Genomic DNA, 18,343 nt, shown 5'->3' with positions numbered 1-18,343 from the left:
TATGGTATTTGTTCTTCACAACATTTTATGGGGGTAGGTCCTGTAATTATGCCCATTTTACAGATTAGTAAACTGAAGTGCAGACAAGCAAGTTATTCTCTCAAGGTCAGAGAGCTGGTAAGTGGTTTAGCGAAGATATGAGCCCAGGGGTCTGTCCCCCACAACTGTGCTCTTAACCACAAAACCACCTGTGTAGTTTTTAAATGAAAACAAAACACTCTGGTGGACAGAGGGCAGGTGGTGGGGTGGAAAGAGCCCTGGTTGGGAATTAGGAGAATCTCATTCTAGTCTTAGCTCTGCCACTAAGTTTTTCAGCTCTGGATAAGTCACCTTCCCTCTCTGGGCCTCATTTATTTTCATTTGTTCAAAGAGGAGTTGGCCTAGATGCTCTGAAAATCATATCCAGTTTGAATATTTTGTGATTCCCTCCAGGACTATACCACTGGGTCAAGCAGGGCCATGCGGGGGCGGGCAGCCTGAAAGTCCCCGCTGCTCTGAGGGTCAAAGGTTCAGCATAGCACCCAAGGCCTGGGGCATCCAGGAGGCCTTTGGGCTCCATTTATTTGCATACTGTCTAAGGATGCTTCTGTACCACAACAGCAGAGTTGAGTGCCTGTGATCAAGACCATATGGCCAGCAAGGCCTCAACTAGTTACCATCTTTTCCTTTCCTGGAAAAGTGTCAGAAGATCACATTTATTTTCCTCTCCTGGCAGTTGATGTATTCAAACCACTGGCTACTGGGCCCAGAGCTGTTCTCACCAAAACTTCCACTCCCAGTTCTGAGCTCTAACCACTGAGGACGACAACTTCCTGCATCAAACAGAGAAATGTGATAACATACAAGCACCGTTATCTTTGAAGCAGACCTGGAGACTCCACCCAGAGGGTCTACTTCTCTTTTCTTTAGCACCTCAGACCCCTCCTGGTTCAGGGACTGTTGGCTCCAGCACTGGCTTCATCCCTCAGCAGCTGGGATCCTCCCAGGAAGAAACAGCGGGAGTTCAGACGTGCTGAGAGCTAGCACGGCTCTGAACACTTCAGGGGAAAGTCGGAAGCACCCTCTCCTAGCCGTTGTAGCTTTTCCACAGCAAGCAGGCTGCCTGCTTGCTTTATCAGAAGGACATGGGGCCAGAGAAAGGGGGGGGCATTGGTTCTAGTACCAGATCTCCGGTTAGTAGTCCATGATCTCGTGCAGAGCACCTAACCTCTAAAAAGTCTCAGTATTCTTATCTGTAAAATAGGAGCAGCAGCATCTAACTTCTAGTGGTTGCTCTGCACTCTTTGGTCCCCACCCCCTTGGCCCCTTCCTTCTTCCTCTTTATGGATCCATCTGGATGGACACAGGGAGAGAACACAATGGAAAGGCAGAGGGAGAGACTAGTGTGATGTACCCACGAGCCAAGGAACACCAAAGATTGTGTTTGGTGGTCAGAAGCTAGGAAGGGGCAGGAACGGTCCTCCCTTGGAGCCTACAGAAAGAGAGAGCACGGCCCTGCCAACACCTTGATGTGGGATGTGTGAGACAACACACATCTGCTTTTTAAGCCAACATCTGTGGTACCCTGCTATTGCAACCCACAGAAACAAAGACACCAGCTATTATTGTTATGTGATTAAAAGGCTTATAGAATACAAGAGTGTTTTTATGCACTTCAGACAACCCTCTGTTTCTGGGGTCCTTTGGGAGCCTGGAGAGAGAGCAGTCTGGTTTACAGAATCATAGGAGTTTTTATTGGAATCATTCTTTTTATGACATCATGGAAACAAGACCATGAATATCTCCAGCCTGGTTCACTAGGTGAGTTTTAACTGAGGCTTACATAAGTCACAAAAGACCCCTCCCTGCTCCTTTTCTAATGCCTCCTGGCTCTCATGCAGTTTCAACCTAACTCCCATCACTACAATAAGCCATGTCTCACGACAAGCCACAGGATTGTCATAAAGAGACAGGAAGAACAAGCCAGGCAGTGGAGCCTCTGTCCCCATCTCAGAAGGCTTGTCATCAAAGGTCACATCCTAACTGGTTTCTTTCTGCATTTGCTTCTTTTTCCCGAGAGCTCTGAAAATCTTCCACACGGAAATCAGACTTCAGACAAAATCTTGGCACCAAGTCTATGACCTAAAAACTTCCTCCATGTATTTTTCCATCCAACTTCCCCCTGGAGGTCATATCAACTGGAAGGTATATATCTTGGTGGACAGATGCATATCCAGAGTGGATGTAGTTGCCCACCCAGCATTCATTTGTCGGATTCTCCCTCTTCCTTTTCCATCAGCTGTGAGCCTCAGGAAACTCACCCCACTGAGTTCAGGAACAGATCCGAATTGGTCTAAGTGTAGTCTCATTTCTGTGGCCAGGGGATGGTGCAGGACTGAGCAGAACCAAATGCAGGACCACAACATGTGAGCGGAATTCTGCAGGTGGGCTAGTGAGAAAAATTTCCTCACTCCGTATCGCTTTGGCAGTTCTGGGTCTTCTGCGATTCCATGTAAATTTTAGGATTATTTGTTCCGGCTCTGTGAAAAATGTCCTGGGTAATTTGACAGGGATCGCATTAAATCTGTGGATGGCTTAGAGCAGTATGGCCATTTTAACAATGTTAGTTCTTAGCACAGGGAACTATATTTAGTATCTTGGAATAGCCTATAATGAAAAAGAATATGAAAAGGAGTATCTATGTCTTTATATATAGTGTGTGTAACTGAATCACTGTGCTGTACACCAGAAATTAGCACAACGTTGTAAGTCGACTATAAATTGAAAAAAAATTTTCCTCACTTAACCAAAGAGTTGAAAAGGGAGACAGGGAAGGGAAGAGAGAGGTCAGAGAAGAGAAAGACATGTAATCTCTTTTTTTTTTCCTGAACATCCTTCTGTCTAAGGGTGAACACAGTACGCCGGATAGCAGGGGTGAAGTTTAGAAATAAGCTGGATCCTTGATAAAAATATTGAATTGCTAAATCAACCATTTTGGAAGCCTGATATATTTTCTATTATAGGAACTTATAAATTTTCTTTATTATTGAAGCCAGTTTGAGTCAGTGTCTGATAACAGCAAAAGCATTTCAACAAATAAAATGTCATATATTTTTAAAACAAAATTACATTATTGAAAATAAAGTTTATCTTGCTTTTTCATTTACCAAGAGAATGCTCCTATGTCACTAGATAAACTTAATAAATTTAATTTTATAGAGACATTAATTTATTTTGAAGATACATCATAATTTAATTATTTACATATTTTGGATAATTAGATTATTTCCATTTTTCACAATTACAAATAACATTGAAATCAACATCTATAAACAACCCTATTTAGTTCCTTAAGAAAGACTAGAGAAGTAGAATTTCTGGTTCCAAAAAAAAACTTTTTGAAGGTTTTTGATAATTACTTTCTAGAAAGACTACATCCACTTATAGTCCCATTAGCGTGATATAAGAGAACCTATCCCACCACAATGTAAATCAAAGGCAAGTTATTAAGATAAAAGAATAGTGTTCTCATCTTAATTGAAATGTTTGATTGCTAGTGATGCTGTATGTTCCTTTGTTTACTGGCCACATATATTTTTCTTCAACAAATTGCCCATTCATGCTCTTACTAATTTTTAAATTGAGGTTTTATATTTCCCTGCAGACTTGTGAGAGCTTTAGAACTAATATGTGCAATAAACTTTAAATTCATAATTTATTTTAGTCCTCAGAATAATTTCATTAGGTAGGTTTTGATTAAACCCATCTCACAGCAGAGAAGATACAGGATCAGAGAAGTTAAATAACTCTGTAGCAGTCGTAAAGGTGTGTTTCAAGTCCAAGCACAGGTGTGCACACACAATACCCACTCGACATTTGCCATTTGAAGTGGCTCAGCGAGCACCCAGGCTCTGTTCTTTTTCCTGCAGGTGAGCATTTATACGTGGGCAATTGTCTAGTTCTCCACACAAAAGAGATGCTGGCAAATATAAGGGTGTATTTTTTCCACTAGGTATGTCTCCTATTCTTCTGATATAACCTCAGTTCCCTGAGAGTGGCATGTTTCCCACCATCAGAATGTCCCCCAATGTGGTAAGAGTAGCAGTGAACACAAATGTTCCTAATGCATGAAGTCTGGCCAGTAACTGACTTCACCACCTGCTTCTTGCTGGTCAGCAATTGCAGGGATAATTGCATGCCATGCTGACAATGATAGATGATACAAGTGGTCATGGGACACTTTGGGCTCCCATTTTGGTAGAAATTATAAAAGTAATCCAAGGGGAGAAACTGGCAGGGGTCTAATCAGGGTTGGGAACCATTGACCAGTGGTCTTGAAATTGCATATAAGAATCACCAGGGAGATTTTCAAAAACCCCCATGCTCCAGGCCATATTCAATACCAACTAAATCAGAATCATCTCGGGGAGTGGGACCCAGACATCAGTGTTTTTTGAAAACTCCCCACGTGATTCCAACATGCAGCCAAGTTTGAGAACTAGTGCTCTAGAATTACACTTCTTTTCTTTAATTTTTTTTTTATTTTGAGGGGAGGTGATTAGGTTTATTTATTGTTTGTTTTTTTTTAACAGCGGTACTGGGGATTGAACCCAGGACCTTGTGCATGCTAATCACGTGTTCTACCACCGAGCTAACCCCTCCTCCTTTATAATCACGCTTCTGATATCCTGTCTTGAAAAGGAAACCTTGCACTCAGAGATCCAGGAGGACGCCAGGAGAGGGAGAAGGAAGGAGGTGCTCAGGTAGAGCCTGGAGATGTGGGGGACCGGCAAGCCCACGCTGGATGGCTTCTTCACCACCTGCCTCAACTTGATGATGTCCTTTGATTTAACAGTAAGATACCTCCAGTGGCTTAGGCGACAGAGGTCGAGACAGTTCCATCTACCTTTGAGTAAACTCATACAGTAGAAAAGTCAGCTCACAGTCTGAAGAGAAGGGCATGGGTCAAATACTGAGGTGGGCCCTTGGCTTAGAAACCAAGTAATCGTTAGGAGATGGAACTTACATTTTTTTTTTTTAAAGAAATCTCTCTTGAGCCCATGAGAAAAGATACAATCTTGAAGGTGAAAGGACCCCGGGATCCTTCTTGTCGAGCATGGTAATGCTGTGAGCACTTCACAAACTCCAAACTCCTGACACCTCCTTCTGAGGGAGACAGTTTCCTAGAGGCTGAGTAGATATAAGAGGATATCCCCCTACTGTGATCAAAAAAATAAAATAAAATAAAATAAAATAAAATAAAATAAAATAAAAATAAAAAGGGCGAACATGCTGAAGTAACTCCTCCTGCCTTGAAATGCAGCGAACTCCCATTTCATCCTTGCCTCCTTTGATTCTTCTTTCCACCTCCACCGTGAGCCTTCTCTGGAGGCTAATTAAATGGGGGTTATTCATGCGCAAATGTGCTTCAACATTTCCGTTGTCCCAGAAAAATCTTTCTCCCCCATGATCACAATTCAAACTGTTGCCTTATCTCCCCTGGCGGTTTGACGTTTTCTGCTCCCTCTTTCCCATCATTCTTAGCAACATCACTCTGAAAACCCCCTGGTGCGGAGCTGGAGCTACAATCCCTAATTCACATACAAAGAGGCCAAGAGCATTCCTAGGGCCGAAGTCTACTCCGCAGAAGAGCCGAGAAACACTGAGACACAAATGCGGCCAGAGAAATAGACAGCAGCTCAGAGACAACCAGAAAGCAGACAGATGCTCAGAGGTTCAAAGAAAGAGAAGGACGCAGAGATTCTGGGGGACGCAGAGACAGAAACATAGGAGGGATAGATTCAGAGTCAGGAACAGAAGGGCTAACTTCACTGGAGGCAGGTCTTAGCAAAAAGCCTACCTGCCCACGGGGGGTGCTGGGGCATTTCTGCTGCCGAGGTTCCTCCTGTGCAGCTGTTGGGACTAGAACAGGGGTGATGAATGAGTTTCATTTTGTGTGCCAACTCCAACCGGTTGGCAGTCACTTACACACCATATTGACAAGGATTTGAGGCTACACCTGGGCTCCTAGGAAAAGACCACCGTGATGGATTAGCAATGTCTGCCCTGGATGTGGGTGATGAGAATTACAGCATGCATGCCAGGTGCTCTCCAGCTCTGAAGTTGATTGTTTCTAAATTCTAATTTCAGCTCTAACGTTCTATGATTCAATGCAACCGTGGCGAAAATGCAAGGTCTTGCCACTAAATGCAAAATCTTCCTCTAAAATTGTGACTATTAACTGCCATCATTGGGGATAAAGGGAAAATATGACAAAAAGAATATTTAAAGAGGGAACATTTGTGGTTTTTCTTCTTTTCTCCCAGAGCTTCTAGAAATATGAACACTTTAGTGTGCTGGAGGCTGCTTTTTTGAATCCCTTGGAGAGATGGAAAAGGGGAGACAGCTGGAAAAATTTAGGGCAGTTCTAAATTATTTAAGACCCTTTGCTCTACTTGTACTTTCCAAAAGAACACAGGCACCGAGGTTTGAGCCCCATGCACCCTGCTCACTCAATAAGAAATATGGACGCTTAGGCTGTGAAAATGAAATAACCGCAGCGTGTGCTCCGACACGTCTGAAAGCTGAAGTTTAGTGATTTCTGTTTTACAGTTCGGGTAATCAGTCCTCCAGGAACTGAGATCTGTGAAGGCGTAGGGATGGCTGGCAAGGAGTTCAGACCCGTGGTGTTCAGAGGATGGGGATCTTGGGGGACACACTTCTCTAGTTTGAGGTCTAGTACAAGGCTGCCCCTGGGGGCCTAGCCTTCCTAGCGACCCTTACAGCAGAGGCAGCTCTGTAATGCGATGCTTTGGGTTTGGGAGTCTGGAATCCACTTTTAGATTCTAAATATTTCAAAAGTATGTTCATTTCTCTCCGACTCTCCCACTCATGCCCTCATCATCTTTCACCTCCACTCCTCCCAAGGCCTTTTATCTCTTCTCCTTATCTCTTATCTTGACCCGTTGGTCTATCCTCAACCCTGCAGCCAGACTGATCTCTTCAAAATGTGCACTTGACCATGTTGCTCTCGTTTAAAAACCCCTCAATGATTCCTTTTATCTTTGGATAAAATATAAGGTCCTGAAACTGCCCTAAGAGCCTCCTGATTCCCATCTAATATGCTGCTGATACCATCACTGTTGCGTCTCCCCTCCACCGTGTGCTCTTTTCTGCCTTTGCTCCTTGGCTCATGCTGCTTCATCTGGAATGGCTGGTCCATAGCTCTCTACCTGGCTAGCTCTTTCGCCCCTCATTGTGCCCTCTTCTGCACATCATGACATTTATCATATTTGATTGATCCTATCTCCTCCTCCAGACAGGATTTCCTTGAGAAGAACCACATCCTTCTCATCTCTCATTTTTGCCATCTGAACACGTGCCAGACACCCTATAAATCTTTGTTGAATACAATGAATGAATGAATATAAACAAGGTACCTAACTTTTACAAGACTCACTCCTGTTCTTGAACAAATTTACCCAAGGGAAGTTACAGTGTATCTTAAAAAGGATTAAATCAAAGTCAACTTGCAACTTCAAATGGGTTATACTAACCGTCTACCTACCCCTTTTCTAACTAGTCTTCCCATTTTGATCATCTTCTTAGCGAAACATTACTCAGCTACCCACCCCCTCCCCCATCATGTGGAGTTATTGTTCCTTCTCGTGGTTTCCTTAACATGTAATTTTACATCTTTAACACGGGGTAAGTTTTAATTTTATATATCAAGATCAATATCAGTCTCCTTGGCTAAAATATGAGCTCCTTGACAGCAAGAATTGTGGTTGATTTGCTTTTGGAAAAAAACTTTCACAGTGCAGACAAGAATCATCTAATACTTTTTAAAACAAACAAGTGAATTATTTATTATTAGAGTACCTTATATTTCTTGAGGGCTTCCTACTTCTCACAACAACTCAAAGAGGAAGATGCCATTGTTAGACCTATTTTTCAGATGAATAAACTGAGTCTTCTGGTTGGTAGGTCACTTGTCTGAGGTTACATTACTCCCCAAACTTGAAGCTAGACCTGCCACACTATGTAGTGCCTCAGTGGATGGATGGATGGATGGATGGATGGACTGGTGGATGGATGGATGGATTGGTGGGTGGATGGATGGATTGGTGGGTGGATGGATGGATGGATAGGCAAATTACCTGGGTTGTAAAATCAAAGGGAAACATTAGACATTCTTCACCACCTCTACTACCCCCAGCCCACAATCATGACTTGAGAAGACTAAAAATTCCAGCACTCATTAAAGATAATGATTTCAGTGGAAAGAAGGGAAGAAAATCTGGCAGGAGAAGTCAATGTTAATCCACCAAGAAATGACAGTCCCTTAGTACCTGCATTCTTTTTGAAATTTTATTTTATGTTATGGAGTTTAAATCTTTGTCGAGATTTCTTGGTTCTTTTCACTCCTTGAATATTACTTAACTTGTGTGTGTGTGTGTGTGTGTGTGTGTGTGTATGTGTGAGAGATGAATCTTTTTCCTTTTTACAAAAGAAATATTGACTTCACATTTTGTTTAAAAAAATTATGATTGCACTAAGAAGATAAACGGATTTATCTGGTTTCAAATGCTGCTGGAAAACATTATTTCTTCCTGATACTTGACATTTCCCTGTTCCAGAAGGAATTCCCACTCAGTCTAATTAGCCTCTCCTCTGCACTGGGTCTCCATCACTCATTAGTTTCCAGCTGGGTGATATATTACAGGGAGTTTTCTAATTACCTTTATTTTGTAGGCATCCTTACCTGTAGGTGGCCAGTGAACACTTACCTGAGCCAGACTGCTGATCTCCACTGGCCACTGACTGACCTAATGATACCTGCAATCTGTGTTCTCTCTCTCTCTCCCCCCCCCTTTCTCTCTCTCCCTCCCCTATTAGGCAATGAAGAACAAAGAGCCACACCATACAGTATAAAGAATATCATCAAATATAAGTTTCTTAAAGGATCAACATACTCAACATGAAGAAGGAGGGATTCACTTCTGAACTGACTCTTCTCAAAGCCTAAAGCTTATCTAGCGAAGATCTCTCAGTCACGTCTTCCTGGTGCACGCGTTCTCTGCGCTCTACCAGATGAAACCTCTGGCTGGTTGCTACCAACCGCCACTCTCGCGAACACATCAGCAGCTCACCGAAATTTTCAATAACTAGAGTGACTGTACAATTTCTCATCCACATTAGGGTACTTTTGGAGGTCAAGTGGGCACTACTATAATTACACCAGGAAGACTAGTGCAAACTAGGACTATCCCAAGCAGAAACCCTATCGATAACTGACTTAAGCATCCTTATGTTCCATCCCTTAACTTCTGTCTGTGGTTTCCAAGTCCCACGAGGCTTTGTGATGAAGCTATGAGCCTGTTCTTACTGTGACTCTCATTACCCATCTCATGCATCCACCAGCCTCCTCACATCACGCAGGTTTACTTGATTACGACTGCCTGTGTCACAGAGTTCTCTCCTAGACTATGTGCCAGGTGATGGCAGGAGCTGGGTCTCTGTGTCACTAGCACTTGGCACAGTTTCCAGTATCCTGTTAAATATTCGTTTTGCACTTGAGCGGATAGCACGCACCATGTAACCTGATTCACTGGTGACCCAATAAAGACCTTTGGGTCACGGTGATAAAGACAATGGAAATTCACCCATTCGCTCACTTCCCCATTTACTTGAATAAACATTCATGGAGCACCTGCTATACACATACCTTCATTTGTGGGCAAGCTAGCAGAGGGTGGTCTCGGCAAGTATGTTTTACATTCTCTCCTAAAGTGAATCAACTGATATCATGTGGATCTTATGCCTTTTAGTCCCTAAATTTTTAATTTTCCATTTGCTGCTTTTGCTGTCCAAAACACTATGCCCACTTTCTAGGTATTAAGTTTGTATTTTGTTTGAAAACTGGGGCAGCGGGTTTTGATCTCGATATACCACAATGGGATAATATGATAGATTAAGCCTAGATAGTCACAATTAATTCCTAAACAGACTTAATTTAATTTCCCTTCTCCAATAAACCCGATTTACCTCAGAGGAGATGTGACACGTCTGATTAGACACAGCGATGCTGAGAGCAGCTGGCCTTTCAGAGGAAAGGGCTGTGTGCGCCGAGCGATAAGAGATCAAAGCAGAGTGGGATTCCTCGGCGGTGTGGTTAGCTGTAATTCAGCAGAACCTCCAGTTGGGTTGTCCCTCCAATGCTCTTTAACTGGAGAAACAATGATGCCGGGAGGTGGGTGGGGAAGGGGAGGCAGGGTCAACCCTCACTTAGCATTGGAACTGCAGGGAAAGAAGAGACTCGTTCAAGGAAGTAATTTTATAACTTTTGAATGCTAACTCAAAGTCAGAATTCAGCTCTCCGATGGAGTCCTACTGAGGAGAGAATGAGGCCAGTGCTTCCAAGATGGCCATTTTCCCCAAAAGCATTTAGAGAAAGTGATTTTTAAGTCAATGTGCAAAGTATTTTTTAATTGAACAGGCATTGATTAAGTGTCTACTAGTGCTTGGGGCACGGAACTTTTGGACCACACTGATTAACCCTGGGTGTGGAGGGTAGTGAAATTAATAAGACTCACCAGTTCTTTTGCTAGTTCTCAAACAACTGTAGACGTTGAAAGTTGCAGGCTGTGGATTTCTCCCTCCAGCCACCATTGTTAATTCTCCCTGATAATTTGATAATTGCCAGCATTTATTGAAGCACTGATAACTGCTTCAGATATCTGAGGTCTCATCTTTTACAAGGGCAATTTCACCATCCTGCCTCTCACTCCTTTAGCATCCTTCCCATGACAAGATAAAGACAGCTGACTCTGTTCTTAATTCTTGCTGCTGCCCTGACAAGCAGTGCTACCTAACTTTTCTGAGCCTCAGTTTCTTCTCAGCATGAATGAGGATGATATAACCTGCCAAATGGAGATCAAATAAAGTAACTAACAGAAAATAGCATCTATGATGTTCTCCTTAAAACATAGTGTCTTTCTTTTCGAGAAGCTGCTACAATGACACACCACCCACGAAAATATTTTGGACAATTTCCAGGTTAAGCAAGGAGGCATCACGATCAGGGGGTCCCAAAATGATAGCAGGAGAAAGAAAGACAAAAACACAACTTAATTGTGACTCTCTTGAACAGAACTGAATTTTAATTAAGCCACAAGATGGGAGACACCATGCATTTCCAGGCAATTATGGAACACCATAGGGGGTGTTGTAAAGTAAAAGGCTGCAGGCTGAGTGACTTCAGAAGTTCACCAATTCCACTGAAACACAGAGCCCAAGATGCCTTGTTGCTGACAGGGAGCAATATCTGTCAATGAAAATAGGAGAGAACTCTGGTGGCAAGACCAAGAGAGTTGACAGAGGGGAAAGCTGGAAAGCTGGAGTCTTTTTTCGTCTGAACAGAATGACCTAGAGCCCTTTCCATGTAGTGCTGGGCACACACTCCAAAGTTCTTGATGGACAGATGTTAATATCTTATCCACAGCTGGCTCTAATCATGTCAGCATCAGGACCACTGAAAGCAGGGCAAGGTGTGTAGGAGGAGGGACACAAGACCTGGAAAGCTAAGGCTGTCTGGGAAGCTAGGACAATGAATCAGCAGGGAATAAGAAATCTTTAGAGAACTGGCAAAATTCAGCACAAATCTGGAATCTGGTGATGGAGCCTGGCACAGGTTCCTGAGTGGGAATGCTGATTATATTTTAGGGCTCATTCATTTCCTCAGAGCAATTCTATGCGCCAGGCATTGTGCCCAGTGCTTCATATAAATAAAATGAAGTGTGGTTCATTATGCCCATTGAACAGAAAAAGAAACTGAACCTCAGAGAAATTAAATATATATGGTCAGGAATTTCTCCCAAATTTCACAGCCCATAAGTGATGAGTGAGGATTTCAATCCAGGTGTTTGATTCACAACCCACCCACTCCTGATTGCTGTGATATTATGAAATATAATGGATGCATTCAACCAGATTCAAAATTCAGAGGAGACACTGTCAAAAGGGAGCAAGCTGAGGTCAGAACACTACAAAGAGGGAGAGTGAGGCTATAACGTGGGTCCAAAAAGTTGAACTAAAGTGTGAAGGACCAAATCATTCCGTAAAGTCAAAGCAGTTACATCGTGGTCCAGAATGCGTGAAAGTAGGTATGTAGCAGAGGTCAAGATGCAGACAAGCAGAACAAGGAACTGTACCTTGTGTCAGCCTCTGCCTCATCCCGGGAGCTTTTATATACTCCACGTTGAGAAGTACTATCCTCAGGTTTTTTAAACTGCTCCCTAGGCCGCTTCTTCGCCTTGTCTGCTTGGAGCATTCTTACTCATCGGTTCAAAAGCAGAGGCTGAAAACTGGCAGCCCCCAGCCTCCTGCGGATGGTTTAATCCATCAGCACAAGGTTCTTTAAAAGGTTAAATCGCAACGCCTTTGGAGAGGACAGGAATTCTCCAGCTGCATGAAGCTCCTCCTCTCCCTATTGTCCTACACCTGATCACTTTAAATGTTTATTTTACCCACCTAGACCCTGAGTTTGTAAGCCCAGCTCAGGGTATCACCACCTCCTGGAAGGTGCCCCTGATTCACGCAGTCAGAACCTTCCCCTCTGCTCCCCTAGCACCTCGCACCTAACTGTCACAGAGTTTATTTATCACACGCCCATTACGCTGGTATGTTTTTCTCCCATGTCAGACTCTGAGTTCCTGCAGCATAGGCTCCCAGCCCTGCTCACTTCTCCAGGGCTGTGTGGAACACAGAAAAAACTCCATAAATGGTAAGTGCGTGCATAGCTATCTGGGCCTTGGAGGACTTCCCTGCCAAAGCATAAAATGTGAGGCCCAGGGATAGGACGACAGTTGACATGGCAACTCACTGGCTGTCCTCACAGAAATCGGTGCAGCCAGTGCCATTTTCAGCCCGAGAGACTAAGAGTTTGGGCCTCAGATGGCTGTCCTCTTGCCCTAAATATGCTTCTGATGAGAGCAGAGGTCCTAACCTTTGGCATAAATACTCATAGCAGGAGCCATCCAGTGGCATTCCAGCTGGTGGTAACCATCCTGGAAGCCTTTCTATTCCCAGCTTCCTCTCTCAGAATGGAGACGGTGGTGCTCAGCTCACGTGATCCTGGAACAAGTGCCTCGTCACACACACACTCGTGCACACACACAACACATGCCACTCCAGACTCATCATCACCTAAGTTAGACTCATACAGAAACGGTGGGAGATAAACATAGCAGCATGTGGTGCAGCCCAGGAAAGAGCAACAGGCAGGAAGACGTAGCGGAAAAGAACCCTGGGCCACCAGGGAGGCTTGGGGCTGAGCCCAGCCGTGCCTCTGCTAACTCTGTGAACCAGGGCACGTCAATCACAGGGTGCAAGGGGAGATGCTGGGGGAGCGCTGTAGGGACATAGAATCCAATTCAAACTGGCTTGAATGAAAGGGGGTCTCACTGACACATGTAACAGAAAAAGCACAGGAGTGAACTGAACTTCAAGTGTGGCTGGACGCCGGTCCTTAGGAGATGTAATCGGGATGATTTCTCCCCATCTATCGGCTCTGCTTTCCTTTGCACTGGCCTCCTCCCGAAATCTCAGGCTTAATCTTCTTGGGCTCAAGTCCAGCCCACAAGAGAAAATCTCCCTCCTAATAACCTCAAAAGTCATGAGATTAGCTCTGATAGATATTCGGAGTTTCATGATGACACCTGGAGCTGCAGGTCAAGTCAGCCCACCTTGAACTTCATGGAGGACCTCTGGGCTTTGTTGTTGGTCCTGTTTTTCCTTTCTACAATTCCTCCTGAGATGATTTCATCTGGTCCCATAGTTCTAAACATCATCTCTATCCTGAACACTCTCAGTACATTCCTGTAGCTATGACCTCTCTTTGGAACTCCAGACTGGTGTGTCAAACTCCCTCCTGCACATACCTCTACTTACTTATCTATTATTCATCTCAAGTTTAAATTTTCAAAATAGAATTCTACCCCAAGCCCACTCTTCCCCATGTCTTCTCCATTTCATTAAATGTCACCACCATCCACCAAGTTGCTCAAAACAGAAACTTAGGGGTCATCCTTAATTTCTCTCTATCTCCACACTCCAGTCCATCCCATTAGCAAGTCCTTCTGATGCCTCCTTCAAAAAAGAAATCCCACACAAGTGTAATTTCATGCAGCCACTATGGAAAACAGTATGGAGATTCCTTATAAAACTAAAAGTAGACTTACTCTATGATCCAGCAATCCAATCCCATTTCTGAACATATATCCAGACAAAATTATAATTCAAAATGACACATGCATCCCAATACTCACAGCAGCACTATTCCAATAGCCAAGACATAGAAGCAACCTAAACGTCCACTGATAGATGATTGAGAAGATGTGATATACACGTACATACATACATAGTTATACACACAACGTTATACTACTCAGCCATAAAAAGAATGAAATAATGCCATTTGCAGCAACACGGGTGGACCCAGAGATGAGCATACTAAGTGAAGTCAGTCAGACAAGGACAAATATCATCTTATCACTTATATGGACTTTAAAAAATGATAGAAATGAACTTATTTACAAAACAGAATAGACTCACAGACATAGAAAACAAACTTATGGTTACCAAAGGGAAAAGCAGGGGTGGGGAGAATAAATCAGGAGTTTGGGATTTGTAGATACTAACTACTATATATAAAATAGATAAACAACAAGGTCCTAGTGTACAGCATAGGGAACAGTATTCAGTATCTTGTAATAGCTTATAATGAAAAGGAATACACACACACACACACACACATATATATATAAATGAATCACTATGGTGTACACCAGAAATTAACACAATATTGTAAATCAACTATACTTCAATAAAAAAAAAATACCTGGTAATCAGATCAACCCATTTTCTGAGAACTCCCAGTAACTAAGAGGTACCACAAATAATAACACACATAAAAGTCCAACCTTTTCCTAACTTATCCAAAATACTAGATTTATTCAGTATGTTCTGTTCAAGAAAGTCTGTTGAGGTTAATATGGGGCTCAAATTCTGGGCTATTCAGACTCTTGGTTAAGAAGTTCAAAAGTGAGTAAGAAGTTTGCGGAGGAGCTGCCATTAAGTGAGGTCGCACTTCTGTACCAATAAAACACACCGCCGTGTATTTCATTTTAGCATCAGAACACGTTGATGGAATATTTCCATTTCCCTTTTTTTTTTTAAACATACGAACACCAATAAGGATGGGGTTTTAAGTCAAGGTAGATATTCCAACATCCTGAAGGGGGCTGGTTTGATTTCATAAACAGAAGTTGAACTACTTAGAAGGCATGAACTAGATCATTCTCCTCCTATAAATACAACGGAGCAGACTAACCTATTTTCAGATGACATGACATCTTTTTTTTCTCTTCTACAGCTTGTATTGAGTCTGATTTTAAGAGCGGGTGATCAACAGTGTGGCCTCATTTGCAATGATGAAAGGCTGAAATTTTTTTTCACTTGTTTTCTTTACTCTCTTTCAATCAATTGCCTTGAGATTTTAGAGATAGCTTCATTGATTGCCCAAATCTCCCCATCCACTCTTCTATCAATACTGAGTTCAAGGGCACAGGAGGTACCATTTGTCTTATTGATGTAATTCCTCCTTCTATTTCCACTGGCCTAGCTCAGATCAATGTTATTAATAATACAATTGGTATCTTTCCAAGCCCTCCCCTCCCTCAATCCCCAAATACATTTCAACTTTAACCTCCCCATTAAAAGCATTCACTCTTTCTCAGAACATTCTGAAAAACTGCACTCTCAAGAATAAACCCTCCCTCGATTGTCTCTGAGCTAAGAGTATTCAACCGTCAGCGGACGTTTTTAAAACTGCATGATGTACATAGGAAGATACAGGCTTTGGGAGTCTCTGTTTCCAATGTTTGCATGTTCTTTTCATTGCACAGGGTTTGAAAGTCCAGTTTCACTTTATCTTTCTACTATAAGCGATCGTTCTTTTTATGTATTTCAAATCCCCCCCCCCTTTTTTTATTGTAAGCTTCTTGAAGGTAGATATTGTATTTTAGCCACCTTCGAGTCTCCCCTTTGGTTTAGCAAAGATCTTGGCAAAGGAGACATTCACTAAGTATTTGGAGGATGCGTAAGTAAGTGAATTGTTAGGGTTTCCACGGGGGGACTATGTTATCGCAGCTACAGATTTTGTAGAACGTGGATTCAGAATGAGTGAACTGAATCCACTGGACTGAGCTTCTAGGAGACTGGATATTCCTCATCTCTGTATCCACAAGAATGAACAAGCACAGAGAAAAGGATAGCAACACTTTAAATTGAAGGTTACTAGAGTGAAAAGTTGCATGTAAAGCTTCTTGAATTCCACAGGCTGCTAGACTCCTTCTGCCGGGAAGAGAAACTTGATGAAAAGTACTTAATGGGTTCAGTGGTGCCCCTACTTCCCCAAAAGAGAAGTCCAAGTTCAAATCCATGGAACCTGTGAATGTGACCTTATTTGGAAAAAGAGTCTTTGAAGATGTAACTAAGGATCTTGAGATGAGATCATCCTGGATCACCCAGCGGGCTTTAAATCCAATGACAAATCTCCTTAAAAGAAACGGAAGAGGAAAATACACAGGGAAGAGAAGGCAACGTGAAGATGGAGGCGAGAGACTGGAGTGATGTGGCCACAAAGAAAGGGATGCCAGCAGACACCGCAAGCTGGAAGAGGCAAAGAAGGATTCTCCCCACGAACCTCCAGAGGAAGCGCAGCGCCTCTGGCTCCAGAGCTGTGAGAGAACTCATTTCTGTTGTTTTAAGCTGCCGTGTTTGTGGCAATTTGTCAAAACAGCCTCCAGAAACTGATACAGACACTTACATTGAGTTCTGGTCCCGCTGAATCCTTTCAACTTTTAGTATTTTCAGTTTTTCAGATGAGGAAAGTTCAAGCATGCAGAGGTGAAGTTCTGTTGGCCTCACAGCTGGTCAGTAAGAGAGCTGAGATTTAAGGTAAGGCCCATCTTGAATAACAGTTCAACAGATCTTCAATGAGACCAGGCTTCTGCTCCCAGCCCAGGTGAGGCTCTGGGGACACAGATGAAAGAAGGACTGAAGATGCGAGCTCTACTTCTGAGGAGCTTTCAGGGAACACACTACGTTACACCAAAGCCCATGTTCTGTCTTCTGTCCATGCTGTGAACAGAAACCTACAAGTTCAACCTACACATGTGCCAACCGCTCCTTCCCCACTTGGCTTTCCAACCCAGATGTCTTGTGTATCAGCAGACCATCGAGATTGTCTACCACAGATCCTAGATGCAGGGAAGGATAGGAGGAAGAAGAAAGAGAAAGGCAACCTACAAGGAAGCGGTACCCAGGGAGTGTTTCTGGGGCAGAGGACACTGGCTATCTGGTACCCAGCTGGAGGCTCGTTCTGCCCTCTGGAGTGACAGAGGTTTTTTCAAAAACTATCTTCCTTGGGAATTTCTTCAGACATTGAAAACCAGCTATTATATCTTATCCACGTGAATTATTTTCCAAGCTAAATCTACCGTTTGGGTACTGCTTTCTAGTTTGTAAAACCCTTTTGCCATAGATTACTATGTTTAACCCTTCCCATGATTTAATGAGGTAGGAGAGGAAATTTTCATGGCTGTTAAGTGATTTTCCAGGTCAGATAGGATCCAAACCTAAGAATTCTGAATATACATTTTCCTACATCTGCACGTGAAAAATTAGGGGCAGAGACACTTTATATCAGAGAAAGCTAGTCCTCCAATGTCCATTCTCCCCTTCAAATTTTAGCTAGGCATGTGGCCACCCAAAATAAAAACATTTTTCTAGCCACCCTGGCAGCTAATTATGGCTTATGACTAAATTCTAGGAAAAAGAAACATGTAAAAGTTATGCCCAATTTCTAGAATAAATCCACACATGGAAAAACTATGTCCTTCTTTTCTCTCTGTCCTCCTCATTCCTAGCTGGAATGCTGATGAGTTGGCAAGATCTGGGCAGCTATTATGGACTATGAAGTGAAGGCTGTTTTGAGATGATGGATGCTCAAAAGGAACTGGGACCCAGGGATCACAGAACAGTTCTGTCCACCTTGGATTATTTATATTTACCTCCATTTACATGGAGGAGAATTAATTTTCACCCACTTTGTTTAATTTACTATTATCTTGAGGTTTCTGTCATTTTCTGCAAAACCTAATTTTAACTGATAAGCTTTCTAAACTTACAAAGAAACCAAATGGTTCAAAATCTCCTGGTTTTAGGCTCAGGTGGTTTGCCAGTCTTTGAAATTTCCTAAAGCTGCTTTCACTGCCTGAAAACTGTGAAGATGGAGGGACAT

General features: G+C 42.9%; 2 long non-coding RNA genes across 10 annotated transcripts in view; one reads left to right on the top strand and one right to left on the bottom strand.

The window, feature by feature from the left end:
• Nucleotides 1-18,343, bottom strand: part of LOC140700259 (uncharacterized) — a 432,091-nt gene that overhangs the window by 299,001 nt on the left and 114,747 nt on the right. The window lies entirely within an intron of this gene.
• LOC140700496 (uncharacterized) lies at nucleotides 1,861-9,690 on the top strand. The gene is made up of 4 exons (XR_012078899.1): nucleotides 1,861-2,184; nucleotides 2,279-2,423; nucleotides 4,681-4,833; nucleotides 8,878-9,690. It is a non-coding gene; the product is annotated as an uncharacterized lncRNA (long non-coding RNA).

This window comes from Vicugna pacos, chromosome 12 (genome assembly GCF_048564905.1).
Source record: "Vicugna pacos chromosome 12, VicPac4, whole genome shotgun sequence".
Lineage (NCBI taxonomy): Eukaryota > Metazoa > Chordata > Mammalia > Artiodactyla > Camelidae > Vicugna > Vicugna pacos.
This window is presented reverse-complemented; position numbering and strand designations above follow the sequence as displayed.